The 13,427-nt window shown below is 47.2% G+C and overlaps 1 protein-coding gene across 15 annotated transcripts in view; it reads left to right on the top strand.

Moving 5' to 3' along the window:
* Positions 1-13,427, top strand: part of EXTL3 (exostosin like glycosyltransferase 3) — a 196,404-nt gene that overhangs the window by 140,826 nt on the left and 42,151 nt on the right. For 10 of the 15 annotated variants that reach the window (XM_050948779.1, XM_050948790.1, XM_050948786.1 and 7 more), the window contains one exon: positions 7,848-7,950. The exons of 4 other annotated variants lie outside the window; for them this stretch is intronic. The gene's annotated coding sequence lies outside the window, so the exon portion shown is untranslated. Of the gene's footprint in view, positions 1-2,578; positions 2,664-7,847; positions 7,951-13,427 lie in introns of those variants that run through there. One more of the 15 variants, XM_050948784.1, reaches the window with a different exon arrangement.

Raw genomic sequence — 13,427 nt, 5'->3', positions numbered from 1 at the left:
TAGCTAGGCAACTGCAAGCAGCCAAACAATCAAAGAACCAGATTAATGCAGCACACCGCAGCACACCTTGTCCTTCACTTATGACAACCTACCAAATCATTGGTGGTACCTTTTTAAATGAAATCTTGGTAGTGCTTTTCTGTGAAATCTCTACTGAGAAGTGGAGAGAAATTGCCATTCTTTTTGTGGGTGAGCTAAATTCAGGTTAACTAATGTAGTATCAATAATAATTATTATACGCTGGAAGAGTTACATTGTCAAATTTGGACTTCAAGTTCCTTAAGGAAGGAACTTGAGTTTATGTCTGTAAGGGACCGTATATCTATGGCACTGTATAACTAATATTTACATGCTGTTTATTTAAAGCTGAAATATCTTAATTGTGGCCTAAGTTTTTCAAGAGTACAGTGACTTTGAGTACCTCAAATTTTGGCTGCCCAATTTGTCCCTTTAAGATGCTTCAAGTTGGGCACCCAAATCACTAGTCACTTCTGAAAAGTGCTACCATTTAGGTGACCTAGGCAATGGCCTAGGGCGCCAGAATTTTTAGGGGGCGCTATTTTGCTGGGGGGCGGCACGCGGGTCCGATGGACCTACCGCAGTCATGCCGGCGGACGGTCCGCTGCTGGAAAGGCTCCGGTGGAGCTGCCGCAGTCATTTCGGCGGACGGTGCGCTGGTCTAAAGGCTCCGGTGGACCTACCGGAGTCATGCCTGCAGCAGGTCCACCGGAGCCTTTAGACCAGCAGACCACCCGCTGGCATCACTGCGGCAGCTCCACCGGGGCCGCGGGGAGTGGCGAAATGGCCGTCCGCCTAGGGCGTCAGAAACCCTGGCGCCGCTCCTGGTTTGGACTAACGTGTTTTTAAAAAAAGAAGTAATGCACCTTTTTAAAGCTTGCAGTTCAGATACTTTTACAGACTGCTGTTCAAACAACCTGTCCTATGATAACTGCTTAAGGCAGTATGCACGTACGTGGATACACACAGTGTTCTTTGCTTGTTTCTGGGGCATATATTATGCAGTGAATATCGAGTTAAGTTCATCAGCTTTGCTGATTATGAACTAGAAATCTGCCTGGAGGACTCTGCAAGGACTTTTCAATTTGAAAAAAGAAAATAAAAGAAAACATGGCTCTTAAGTTCCAGATTTGCAGTCACGCTGTAGTCTTATGCTCATGGAAATCTGACATGTCTTGTGTTTTACCAAGAGAAAGAGGGGCTAGGTTTATGTTGTGTTTACTTGGGAGAGTTCTTACTTTGTAGCAGGAAGGCCAAGTGCTTTAGTGAACTTGGGAGCTATTTTTCTGCACGCGAGAGAGAAATGAAGTGGGGGGATCCTTTATAAGAAGTTATCAGTCTTGTCACCAGGGTCCAACATATCAGCTACCAAACCAAAGAGCGAAGGGAACAGGGACAGGGCTGGGACCACGTGACGGGCTGTGAGTATGGAACGTATTAATGAAAGTAGCCTCTCTAGAGTGCCTCTTCAATTGGTGTGGAGTGAGGGAGATGAAGATGAAGATGTTCTGGCTCTGATTTATGTGCTGCAGTACCATATTTGGTATGTCAGAAGTGTCAAAAGCCTGTGTGTAGGAGGGTGAAGGCAGGATGTGGATGGCCCTGATGAGCAGCATTGTTACTGGTTTTTAACAAAAGGAAATGCCGTACAAAGCAAAAGTGTCAGCTGCTACACAGCAATCCAAGCTGCAGTGGAGCAGGGTTATTAAAGGGCATTTGTATCAGATCTCTCTCTGCTTACCTGCTATGATCAGGAGAGATTGTCTGCATCCGTAGCGTGTGTAAGATGGAGTTATGAATTGAGTTTGGGGAAAACTGATACAGAAAGGTAGTGTGAGTTGTTGGGCTCAATGCAACAATTGATAGAGGAAATTCTCTGGCATGTGCTATGCAGGAGGTCAGACTAGCTGGTCCCTTGTGACCTTGAAATCTATGAAAGAAGTACTCAGATTATTTTGTGACAGGAAATAACCAAAGAAACCTGATTTCTTAGCTATCAGTTACCACTTAATGGGAGTATTGTTCTGTAAGGGGAGTTGACAAGCTAGAGGAGTTTACTTTTGAACTAGATGACTGAGCATGGAGCTGGGAATATGGACCCCTAGGTTCTATTCCTGACTAGCTATCTAAGGATTTATAACCTCCCATCTCCATGGTATCTGGATAAGACACAGACATAAATGCCATGCACCTCTACCGCGATATAACGCTGTCCTCGGGAGCCAAAAAATCTTACCGTGTTACAGGTGAAACTGCGTTATATTGAACTTTCTTTGATCCACCGGAGTGCGCAGCCCAGCTCCGCCTGGAGCACTGCTTTACAGCGTTATGTCTGAATTCGTGTTATATCGGGTCTCATTATATCGGGGTGCAGGGCTGCCCAGAAGATTCAGGGGGCCTGAGGCAAAGCGAGGGAGCGGACATAAAAAATAAAATGCCACCTGCTACGAAGCTTGTACTCACCGGCCGGTGCTCCAAGCCTATGGCAACGGCGGGTCCTTCACTTGCTCCAAGCCTGTGGCTGCGGCGGGTCCTTCACTCGCTCCGAGTCTGTGGCAGTGGCGGGTCCTTCACTTGCTCCACGTCTTCAGCAGCACTGAAGGACCCGCCGCTGAAGTGCCGCCGAAGACCCGGACTGCTACCGGGTGAGTAGCCAGGGAAGGGATTTTCGGCCAGGGCTCACGGGGCCTCTGCAGGGCCTGGGGCAAATTGTCCCACATTCCCCCCCAGCAGCCCTGTCGGGGTAAAGGTGTATTTGTGCGCAGTGTAATGATTGCTTACTGCTTCTAACACTTATCAGTTCTTCTCCTGTAGATGTCAAAGTGCATTACAAAGTGGGTGAGTCTCCTTATCCCTCATTTCGTAGAGGAGGGATACGGTTTGGTGAAGTGACTTACCCAGGGTTACATAGCATGTCAGTGGCATAACTGGGGATTAACCCAACTCTCCTGATTCTTAGTTCTGTGCCTTTTTCTGGACCATGCTGTCTATATAACTAGGCACACTGCTCTTTCATAGGGCTTGTGATCCTCTGACTAAAAATGTTCATTAGTTTTTTTTTTTTTACTGGTCTAGCTATAGCAGTGAGAGGGATTGGGCTAGGTATCAAAACCTGCCACATAGCCAGTTGGCATCCAGAGTGCGAACCATCTTTTCCTGCTGGGCTGAGTTGGTATTCTGGAGCTCTACTTTCCCCTTGAACACTCTCTGGTTTGTTAAGGAATAAACAGGATTGTATGCTCTGTCCCAGAGCTCTCTGCATCATGTCCCCCACTGAATTGCCATTCACTCTGGACCTGATCCTGCGAGCTGCACAGTGTTCTCAGCTGCCATGTGATGTCATTGGGAATTGGTTGCACTCAGCACTACAGGATGGTGTCAGGAGAATTCCAGGCTGCCTTTGCTGGTCCCTTCTTACCCGGGGTTCTAGCACGTGGGAGTGTTCAGGCTTGGGAGAGACTGTCTCATTCTTCTTCGAGTGCTTGCTCATGTGTATTCCACAGTAGGTGTGTGCACTCACCACGTGCACCGGTGCCAGAAGTTTTTGTCTCAGCAGTACCCGTAGGGGGAGCTATATTGCGCTATAAGGGGAGCCGCACGCTCCCCCACCCTCAGTTCCTTCTTGCCACCAGTGAAGGTGCATCAGAACTACTTGCCCCAGCTTCGCTGCAGCTCGTCCCAGAACTCATTTCGTTATGAGTAGTACCTGTGTTCGTTCAGTAAGTTTTCAGCTTAGTTAGTTAGTCTGTGCCCTGGGCCCCAGGGTTTAAATCGTGTGAGTCTTGCAGGCGTTTGATGCCCAGAAGTGATCTGCATGCTGATTGCCTCCACTTCCTGGGTGAATCCCACATCAGCGACCGCTGTAAGATCTGCAGGTCCTTTAAACCTGGAACTGAAAAAGAGACATTAGACTTGGGGCCCTTCTCATGGAGTCGGCACTGTCCCCAACCCCGGTGTGCCGAGCGGATCCAGCACCAGGCACCTCACCTCTTCGGTACAAAGTGACCTCCCAGCACCTTCCAGTGGCCGGCACTGCTCCCCATCTAAGAAGCAGAGGAAGGCCCTATCTTCTCAGAGGCATCGAGACAAACCAGGTGGTGAGGCTAGACCCGCGTCAGGCAGCCCCAGTTCCCCCCCTGGGCTTTAGAGCTCCAAACTTAGGTTGAGTGAAGCAGCCTGGTTGCATCGACTCAGGCCTCTCTGGATGTCCGGATGCCTTTTGACGCCGGGTGTACCCGGGTGGCCCCCGAGAGGACCTTCCTACCAATAAAGTTTGCCTCAGCAACTGTTTGTGTACATTCTTTGCACAATGGTCATGAATAACTTCGGACCGCGGGTGCTCAGCACCATTTCCCAGGGTTACATGCTACAATTGTCTCACACCCACCCTCCCGCCCTCAGACTGCAGGGGGGACCCATCGCATTTACCCCTGCTAGAGCAGGAAGAGGGTTGGTTCCTCAGCTTGGGAGCTGTGGAGAAGGTTCTGTGGGAGTTCTGGGGAAAAGGGTTTTACTTCTGTTACTTCCTTATCCCTAAGGCGAAAGAAGGGCTCAGGCCTATCCTGGATTTACGAGACTTCAATCGGTTCATGGCAAAATGCCGGTTCCACATGGTCTCTCTGGCATGCATCATATCCTCTCTGGACCCTGGAGATTGGTATGTGGCCCTGGACCTTCAGGACTCATATTTCTATGTCCATTTATTCGAAGGGCACAGATGCTTTCTTCGCTTCCTAGTGGAACAGGACCACTACCAATTTACAGTCCTCTCATTTGGCCTGTCCACCACGCCCAGGATGTTCACAAAATGTATGGCGGTTGTGGCGGCCTACTTCAGATGCCGAGGGGTACAGAGCTTTCCCTACCTCAACGACTGGCTACTCAAGAGCAGCTCGTGGTCCCAGGTACAGAACCATGTGGAGCTGCTATTGGCTATGTGTGCCAACCTAGGCCTCCTAGTAAACGAGGCTAAGTCGACACTGGTTCCAGTGCAGCGCATAGAATTCATAGGCGCTCTCCTGGATGCCTCCAGGACCACAGCCTCTCTTCCCCTGGACAGGTTCCAGACCCTGGGACTCATAGCCTCGGTCACGGAGTTTCCCGTCACCACGGCCAGGGCATGCCTGCAGCTCCTGGGCCACATGGCGGCATGTACATATGTGGTCCACCACACCAAGCTTCGGATGAGGCCACTCCAACTCTGGCTGGCCTCAGAATTCTCCCAGGCCCGGGACAAACTGGACAAAGTCCTCTTGGTACCAGTGCCGGTGATCGCTATGCTACAATGGTGGTCCTGCCCGGTCAATAGGCTCCAGGGAATTCCCTTCTGGGACCCGACCCCGTCACTAGACCTAGTGTCCAATGCATTGAATTTGGGCTGGGGGGCCCACGTAGAGAACTCACAAACCCAAGGGATATGGTTGGTCTCGGAGTTGTCCCTTCACATAAACATCAGGAAACTCAGAGCAATATGCTTAGCCTATGTGCGTTCAGCTCACAACTGCGGGGCAAGGTGATCAGAGTACTCATGGACAACTCCACCACGATGTTCTACATCAACAAACAAGGCAGTATGAGGTCCTCGGCCCTTTGCCGGGAAGCCCTCAGCCTCTGGGAATTCTGTATAGCTCATGACATCTCCCTGAAGGCTTTCCTCCTGCCAGGCGTCAACAACACACAGGCCGATGGCTTGAGCAGAGTTTTCGCCTCCCAACACGAGTGGTCACTCCCCTCGGAGGTCACTCACCAGCAATTCTGAGTGCGGAGCACTCCCCAAGCATACCTGTTTGTGACCTGACAGAACTGGCGTTCTGTTCCGGGGAGGAGGAACGTGATCTCAGATGCCTTCCTCCTGTCGTGGTTGAGTCAACTCCTTTACACTTTTTCTCCATTTCCCCTTACAGGCAAGGTCCTGGCGAAAGTGAAAATGGAGAAGGCATGTGTCCTCCTGATCACCCCAGGCTGGTCCCGGCAACATTGGTACAAGACCCTCCTGGGCTTGCTTGTGGCCCCTCCATGGCCATCGCCGTTCCACCTGGACCTACTCTCCCAGGACCAGGGCCGCCTCCTCCACCTCAACCTGGCTGCCCTCCATTTAGAATCACAGATTATTAGGGTTGGAAGGGACCTCAAAAGATCATCTAGTCCAACCCCCTATTCAAAGCAGGATTAATCCCCAAATCCCTAAATGTCCCCCTCAAGGATTGAACTCACAACCCTGGGTTTAGCAGGCCAATGGACAGCGGGATGCTCAATGGCTAGATGCGGTGGAGACAAGGTGTTCTGAAGGGGGTCAGGCATGTCCTCCTAGAAAGTAGGAAGCTATCCACGTGCCAAGCCTACCTAGCGAAGTGGTCCAGGTTCTCCAGGTGGGCGGGCGAGTGGGGTACTTCCCCAATGGCTGCCCTGTTCCAACTTATCCTTGAGTACCTCCTTCACCTTAGAACTCAGGGCCTGGTGCCTTCCTCTGTCAGGGTGCACCTGGGGGCTATTTCGGTATTCCATCCACCGGTCCAGGGCTGCTCTGTTTTCTCCCATGCCATGACTGGGCGTTTCCTCAAGGTGCTAGACCGGTCCTTTCCGTATGCTAGAACCCCTGTTCACCAGTGGGATCTAAACTTGGTATTATCCCACCTCATGGGGCCCCCGTTCGAACCCCTGGCCACATGCTCATGGTCTCAACTTTTGTGGGAGGTAGCCTTCCTCATGGCTATCACGTCAGCCTGGCGGGTCTCGGAGCTCAGGGCCCTGGCCTGTGACCCCCGCCACACACACGGTCTTTTACAAGGACAAGGTGCAGCTCTGCCCACACCCTGCATTCCTCCTTAAGGTGGTCTCCACCTTTCACGTGGGCCAGGACATCTTCCTGCCTGTCCTCTGCCCCAAACCTCATGCCTCTAACAAGGAACACCGCCTCCATTGCTCGATGTGCACAGAGCGCTAGCTTTTTATCTGGATTGGACTAAGCTGTTCCGCGGTCCTCGCAACTCTTTGTTGCTTCAGCTGAGCGCATGAAGGGTCAACCGATCTCCACCCAGAGGCTTTCCCGGTGGATTACGTCGTGCATCCACACGTGCTCCGACCTAGCAGGGGTTCCCTCACCACCTATCATGAGGGCGCACTCAGCAAGGGCTCAGGCCTTGTCGGCTGCCTTTGTGGACCATGTCCCTATCCAGGACACCTGTAGAGCCGCTATCTGGTCCTCAGTACACACGTTCACGTTGCACTATGCTATTATCTCCCATGCCAGGGATGACTCTGGTTTCGGTAGAGCTGTGCTTCAGCCAGGGAATCTGTGAACTCCTACCCACCTCCATCACACACAGCTTGCAGTCACCTACTGTGGAATACACATGAGCAAGCACTCGAAGAAGAAAGGGCAGTTACCTGTTCTGTAACCGGCTTTCTTCGAGATGTGTTGCTCATGTCTATTCCACATCCCGCCGTCCTCCTCTTCTGTCCGAGTTGGTCCGGCAAAAGGAACTGAGGGTGTGGGGACCGTGCGGCTCCCTTTATAGCGCACTTTAGGGGCGCCACTCCAGGGGTTGCAGCAGCACTCCCCCTGTGGGTACTGCTAAGGGAAAAACTTCTGGCACCGGTGCACGTGGCGAGCACGGCCACCTACTGTGGAATAGACATGGGCAACACATCTCGAAGAATGCCAGTTACGGAACAGGTAGCTGTCCTTTTAATGGATCTCTTTGCTGTTTAGAGACTTGGGAGTCATGCTTTCCAGCCAATGTGCTAATAGCTTCCCTTGCACAATGCCTCCAAGCATTGGGTAATACGTTTCTAAGTACATGTGGTTTTGTTTGTGTTTTTATTTTAAGTGAGAAGAATCCTTGAGAGGAGCGCTCAAAACAAAAAGAAAACGAGCGCGGGAGCTGATGAGTGCACAGCATAGCTCTGCACAGAGGAGCAGAACCTAAGGAGGTAACTTATGAATGAGCACTGCAGAGTTGATTTAATCAGGGTCTCAGCTTATATTTTCCCTTTTTTTCCATAATAAATACAGAGTATTTATATTACATACAAAGAAAAACTATGTTAAAAGAACATGAAGATTGCCATGTCAACTATTGAATTCAAATTGCCTGTGCGCCCTTAAATCAGCCCAATTGTGCATATGCATTATGACACAGACCTTAATTACATGATCACGTACAATTAATAGACTAGTCAGAAACAGCTGAAACTCCAAAAACAAGTCCGCTGGAATGGAAAATTTTAGCTTAAATGTTTAAAGTTTGGCAGAGTTGTAAACAACTGAAAACTAGGTCATAGTAAGATTGCCCAGTACTTCCCACTGTAAGAGAGTGCTGCCAGCACCACCTGGTTTTAGGATAAACTTTTCCAAAGGGCTTAAGTGACTTAGGAGGAGTGTAGTTCCCATTGGAAGTAAACTGGATTTAAGCTACTTAAGTCACTCAGGCACTCTGGAAAAATGTACCCATAATGCCTTCCATCTAGAAGGATCTCACCGCCATGCCTACTACTGATGTAGATAAACTATGTAAGGGTCATTACATTGGCCGCTGAAAGGCAGCCATCACTGTCGTGGAATGTGTTGAAAATTTTGCTTCATCTGAGTTACTCTCCACTTCTCTTCTAAAAACAGGTGGGTAAATTCCCCCCTCCCCACCACCACCGGTGAGAGTTGTAAGTGGAATTTGTGTCAGATACAATGTAACTACTCCAGTTGGAATCTAGACAGTACGCTGGGGTTCACGCCCCTGATTTTGTGAAAATTTGAGTGAGATTGAGTGGTCTGTGATAGACTGGAAGTCATACTAGATGATCTAATGCTCCCTTGTGGCCTTAAACTCTATGTGATTCTGTGCAAATCGCTATGATATCGTTAATGACAAGAAATCAGGTCAGGGCCTTGTTTTTATTTATCCCCAAAATGGTATCTCCAGGAGCATTGTGCATCTGCATGGCATCCATGGGCCATCTGTTTGATACGTTCTCAGGGAGTGGAATGTCTTCTACTGACTCATCAACAGGGCTGGCAATTTTCTTGAGCAAATCTATCCCTGAACTAACCAGGCCTGATTGTGAGTGGCTTACAGGATTGTGGCAATATAGCCATAATGGCTTCCTTTCAAATAACATTTCCTTGAACCTAATAGTTCACTTCTACGCCCACCGCCATCTTTGCATCTTCTTGTTCCCCCCCTTGCTCAAGGGAAAGAGTAAATGCTTTTTGTTTTATTCCAGGGTAGCCCTCGCGCTCTGCTCTTGTGAGAACCATGCTGACTTTGAGTTCAAAAATGTGACTTCTTTGAGGCCGGATTGTGGTCTTTCATCTCTCCTCATAGTTAAATATGAATAAGAAAATACTTCCTCAAAAAAGAGGGAAAGTGCAAGGGAATAAATCTTGCCTCTGACTAAGGATAGACCCAACTCACAGAACTTCAAGTGGAAATCTTGCTTGTTTGGCAAAGGTTTTATTTTTAAGCAGCTTGTATGTTGTTCTAGTAGACAGAAAACATTTCTTTAAACTGACACTGGCTGAGATCCAACCGCTGATGTACCCCAAAGTGCTCACAATACAATTCTACCATGGGTAGAGTACAGAACTGGCAGTTGGAGGTTGTGGGTTCTGATCCTGCTTCTGGCACAGATAACTGATGGAGAGTCTGTGCGCTAAAGATCATCCGCTCTAAGGGTCTGATCCTGCAAACTCTGTTGAGTGCAGTAAATTACTCCCATGAGGAGTTCCACTGACAGAGATAGTCCTGCTCATGGTGATAATCACTCTGCTGGGTATGAAGTGTTTTCAGGTTCAGGCCTGAAGAACTATAACAAACAGGGAGTGAGGAGTGAGGAAGACAGGCAGGGAAGAGGCCAATAGGAAAGCTTCTCAACTGGCCACTAAGGCACGTGTCTAGCAAGTTTGTCTAAATTCTTATGTTTGTTCTTAATATTTTATATACTCAAATATAATTTTAGAACAAATATTTGTCTATAAAAGTCCCTGCCCTGAAGATCTTATGATACCAGATTATGAGTAACTTGTGAAGGGTGGAGGGAGAGCTCTAGAATGAAATACTTATTGTGTTTTTATACCTGGATTAATACCTTTGCAAAGTAAAAAGTTATAGCTAGAAAAATAAAGTGTCTGCTATTCCCCATTTGCCTCCTCAATGTAGCCATCATGAACTAGCCTGATTTCTGATAGTTGTTGCAAGATGCATGACTGCTGAGGGCTGACGGACAGGAGAGAGAGAGAGGATTTTTCAAAATGTAGGTGTTCCCTCCCATTAAATCTGGTTGTCCCCAGCAAAGTAACTCTGCTCCAGACATGTGAAATCCAGAGCTGGTTGACACTGTGGCAGCTGAGTCAGTAGTGGAGGATATGACCAGACGTGGGTTCATCAAGTATTTTAACCAGGTACTGGTCAATCAGAGTTGCAATGTTTTCGTGTTTGTCTGTCAATCTCTCCCCATCTGATCCACATTTCTCAGTAATGTATTTATTGTATATCTTTTTAAAAGCTTCTTCTATTTTGATGTGAGCCAACAGACAAAGAATGGTTTTCCTGACTGTCCAGCATGCAGTCATTAGCTAGCTTAGGTTGCTTCTTCCAGGTGACATCACCTGTGCCTGCAGCCAGTGTCATTAGTATGAGTGAGTGCGTGCCAGTCCAGGTAGCAGCAGTGGGAAGTCTCATATGGTGTTTGCAAAATACAGACGAGCAAATCTGATATGGAATGAAATACTTTATTTTCAAGTATAAAAATCCAAGGAATGGGAGGGTGGGTGGATGGATGGATGTGGGGAGAGGTATGTGAAGATGTACGTGCTGTCTTTCCTCCAAAAAAGTTTGATTATGTCTAAAAAACAGCTAAAATTGCAGTAATTTTCTGACAAGTCAAAGTACAGTAAATCCAGGGACTTCAGATTACAATACAATAACCTGTAATGGATCACGTACACTTGTGCACTCCTGCACCACTTTACAGGCTGGCTGTTCATCAGACAAAAGCCACGTGTCTTTCTTTTCTATCAGAAAACCGAATAAACACTAAACACCCAGCAAACCTACACTTTAAATCAGAACTGAAGTGGGGAAATGTTTTTTCCAAATCTAATTAGTAATCTGATGATTGGACCATTCTTAAGCAACTTCCATCTTAACAATAAAGAAACTTCAGACTGTGCTTGGCAGAAGCTCTTATACATAATTTAGATCATAATTAGGTGCATTAGCACATTTTATATGGCTCCTCGGTGGATGAGAAAGTCTAGGTGTACTTGTTAATTTCTCTCTTTCCTGATTGTTTATTGCTCTTGGGAGATTTCACTTGGAGTCCAGATGCCACTGGCTGAATCCTGAAGCTTCATATGGCTGCATTTAGAGTTGTGAGTTGCAAGTCTTTGGATAAGCAGGTAGTATCTGGAAAGCAATTAACCTGGTGGGAGGGTTTATCCCAAGGAAGATGTGCCAGAGGGAGTACAGCATACTTGGAAAGAAAGTGAGATGAGATAATGGAACAAAAGTAATGGCCTGATCTGGTATGTTGCTGAGTTTTCTCCGCAAGTAGTGACTTAATTGGGAGGTGAGGATGCTTAGAATGCCTAGTGAGCGATGTACATTTTATCTAAAATCATAAGCTCTTATCAGAAAGAGCTGTATTTAGGAGTATGAAGTACTCGCTTCAGGTAATTTTGCTTAAGTAGTTAAACATAAGCAATCCTAATTTTTAAAAAGCTGCCGGAAAGCTTTCTAGCACTCCATCAGAATGGTCTATCATATATCCATCAGTTTGCTTCGATGTTTGGTCATGAATCCGCTCCCGTTTTGTCGTGAAATCTCTCCCTTGAAAGAAGAGTCTGTTACTGCTTTTGTAAACAATTGTTTCTACTCAGTTCAGAATATCACCTCTTAAAAGTTAGGAAGTAACCTTTCTAGCCTTTTCAATCGCTCCTTTGGCAACATGCATAACCCCCCTTCTATGTTCATTGTATATTTTTATATTAAATATGCAAAAGTGTAAGTTAATTTAACATCATCATTATTAGTAGTATAGTAAGGTCTAGAAGCCTTGCTGAGATCAGCGCCCCATTGTGCCAGGCGCTGTACATACATACATACAGATTGTCCCTGACTCAGAGAGTTTATAATCTAAAAATACAAGCCAGACAAAGGGCTGAAGGAAGGACGTATTATCTCTATTTTATAGATGGGAAACTAAGGCACAAAAAAATCTAGTGACTTGCACACAGTCACACATGGAGACTGTGGTTGAGCCACATATTGAACCCAGATCTCCAGAGTCCCAGCTCAGTGCCTTAAACACAGAACCAGCTGTTCTCACATTAGGGTTACAAATTTAAATGCAGAAAAGTTAGGAAACAAGTTAAATTTGTGATAACATAAACATGCCCACACTGCCCATCCTGTATACTTTAGGGTCCAGCTTAACAAACAGAATTCTAGCATATAGCACAACATAATTAACTTTGCCCAAGGTTGCAAAATCTACTTCGATTTGACTTCGGTGGCAAAACTTTTGTGACTCTTGTGTCTCAGCATTGTGAAAAGCCTTAGAAGGCTGATGCCGTATTGTTGTGATAGTGGCCTGCAGCCTTCCTTTGTTCTGTGAGCCTGTCAGTTCGAGCTGGGTAGGCCTGGTCTGTACTGAGTTGGGAGACTGTAAAATAAAACCTGTGTGTAGTAGTTCTGGTGTTTGTATAGACCCAGATTCTGTCATCTTTGCTCATACTTGAGTAGTACTTGCTGTACAAGTAGTCCCATTGCTTTCCGTAGGGTTATTGGCCGAGTAACATACTGTTTTGTAGGAGTAGGAGTGATGGCATGTTTCCTGCACCGTGCAATTCTTTCTGAATTTTTGTGTCATAGGTGCTGGGCTGCTTCTCGCATGAAATATGAAAAAGACTTTGATACTTGAAGTTGGTGAAAAATCCCTTGGCAGTTATGATAGCACAGAGGCAGTGGTGTTTTGGGGTGGAGTGTATGAGCCAAATTCTATTTCCAGTAGTTACATGCTGTCTGTCTACATTCCTCCTTCAGCTCCAACTGGACATGGTAGCTGCAGGGTCCTGCTAAACAGCAGCTATGTTTCAGTTCAGAGGTGGCTGCGCTTCAGGGATGGAAGAAGCTAACTCTGCTTTGGGAGCTTTCAGGAGGAAGGACACTTCCTCAGCCCAGGACAGGTTAGGTTTAACATGTATTGTATGGATCTAACAAAACATGCAGGGGCACCACACCCAGGCATGAAGTAGCTAGGTGGTGATGGGGAGCTGTGGGAGCCTCGCTTCTGCTAGGCAGCTGGGCAGTTTGAGCTGCAGAAGTGAACCGTGGGGTCTTCAAAAGTTTCTGTTTGTCTTCTTTAAACACCCACCCCTCAAAAAAAAAAAAAAAAAAAAAAAAAAAGGGTGG

Source organism: Gopherus flavomarginatus, chromosome 4 (genome assembly GCF_025201925.1).
Source record: "Gopherus flavomarginatus isolate rGopFla2 chromosome 4, rGopFla2.mat.asm, whole genome shotgun sequence".
NCBI classification, from domain to species: domain Eukaryota; kingdom Metazoa; phylum Chordata; order Testudines; family Testudinidae; genus Gopherus; species Gopherus flavomarginatus.
This window is presented reverse-complemented; position numbering and strand designations above follow the sequence as displayed.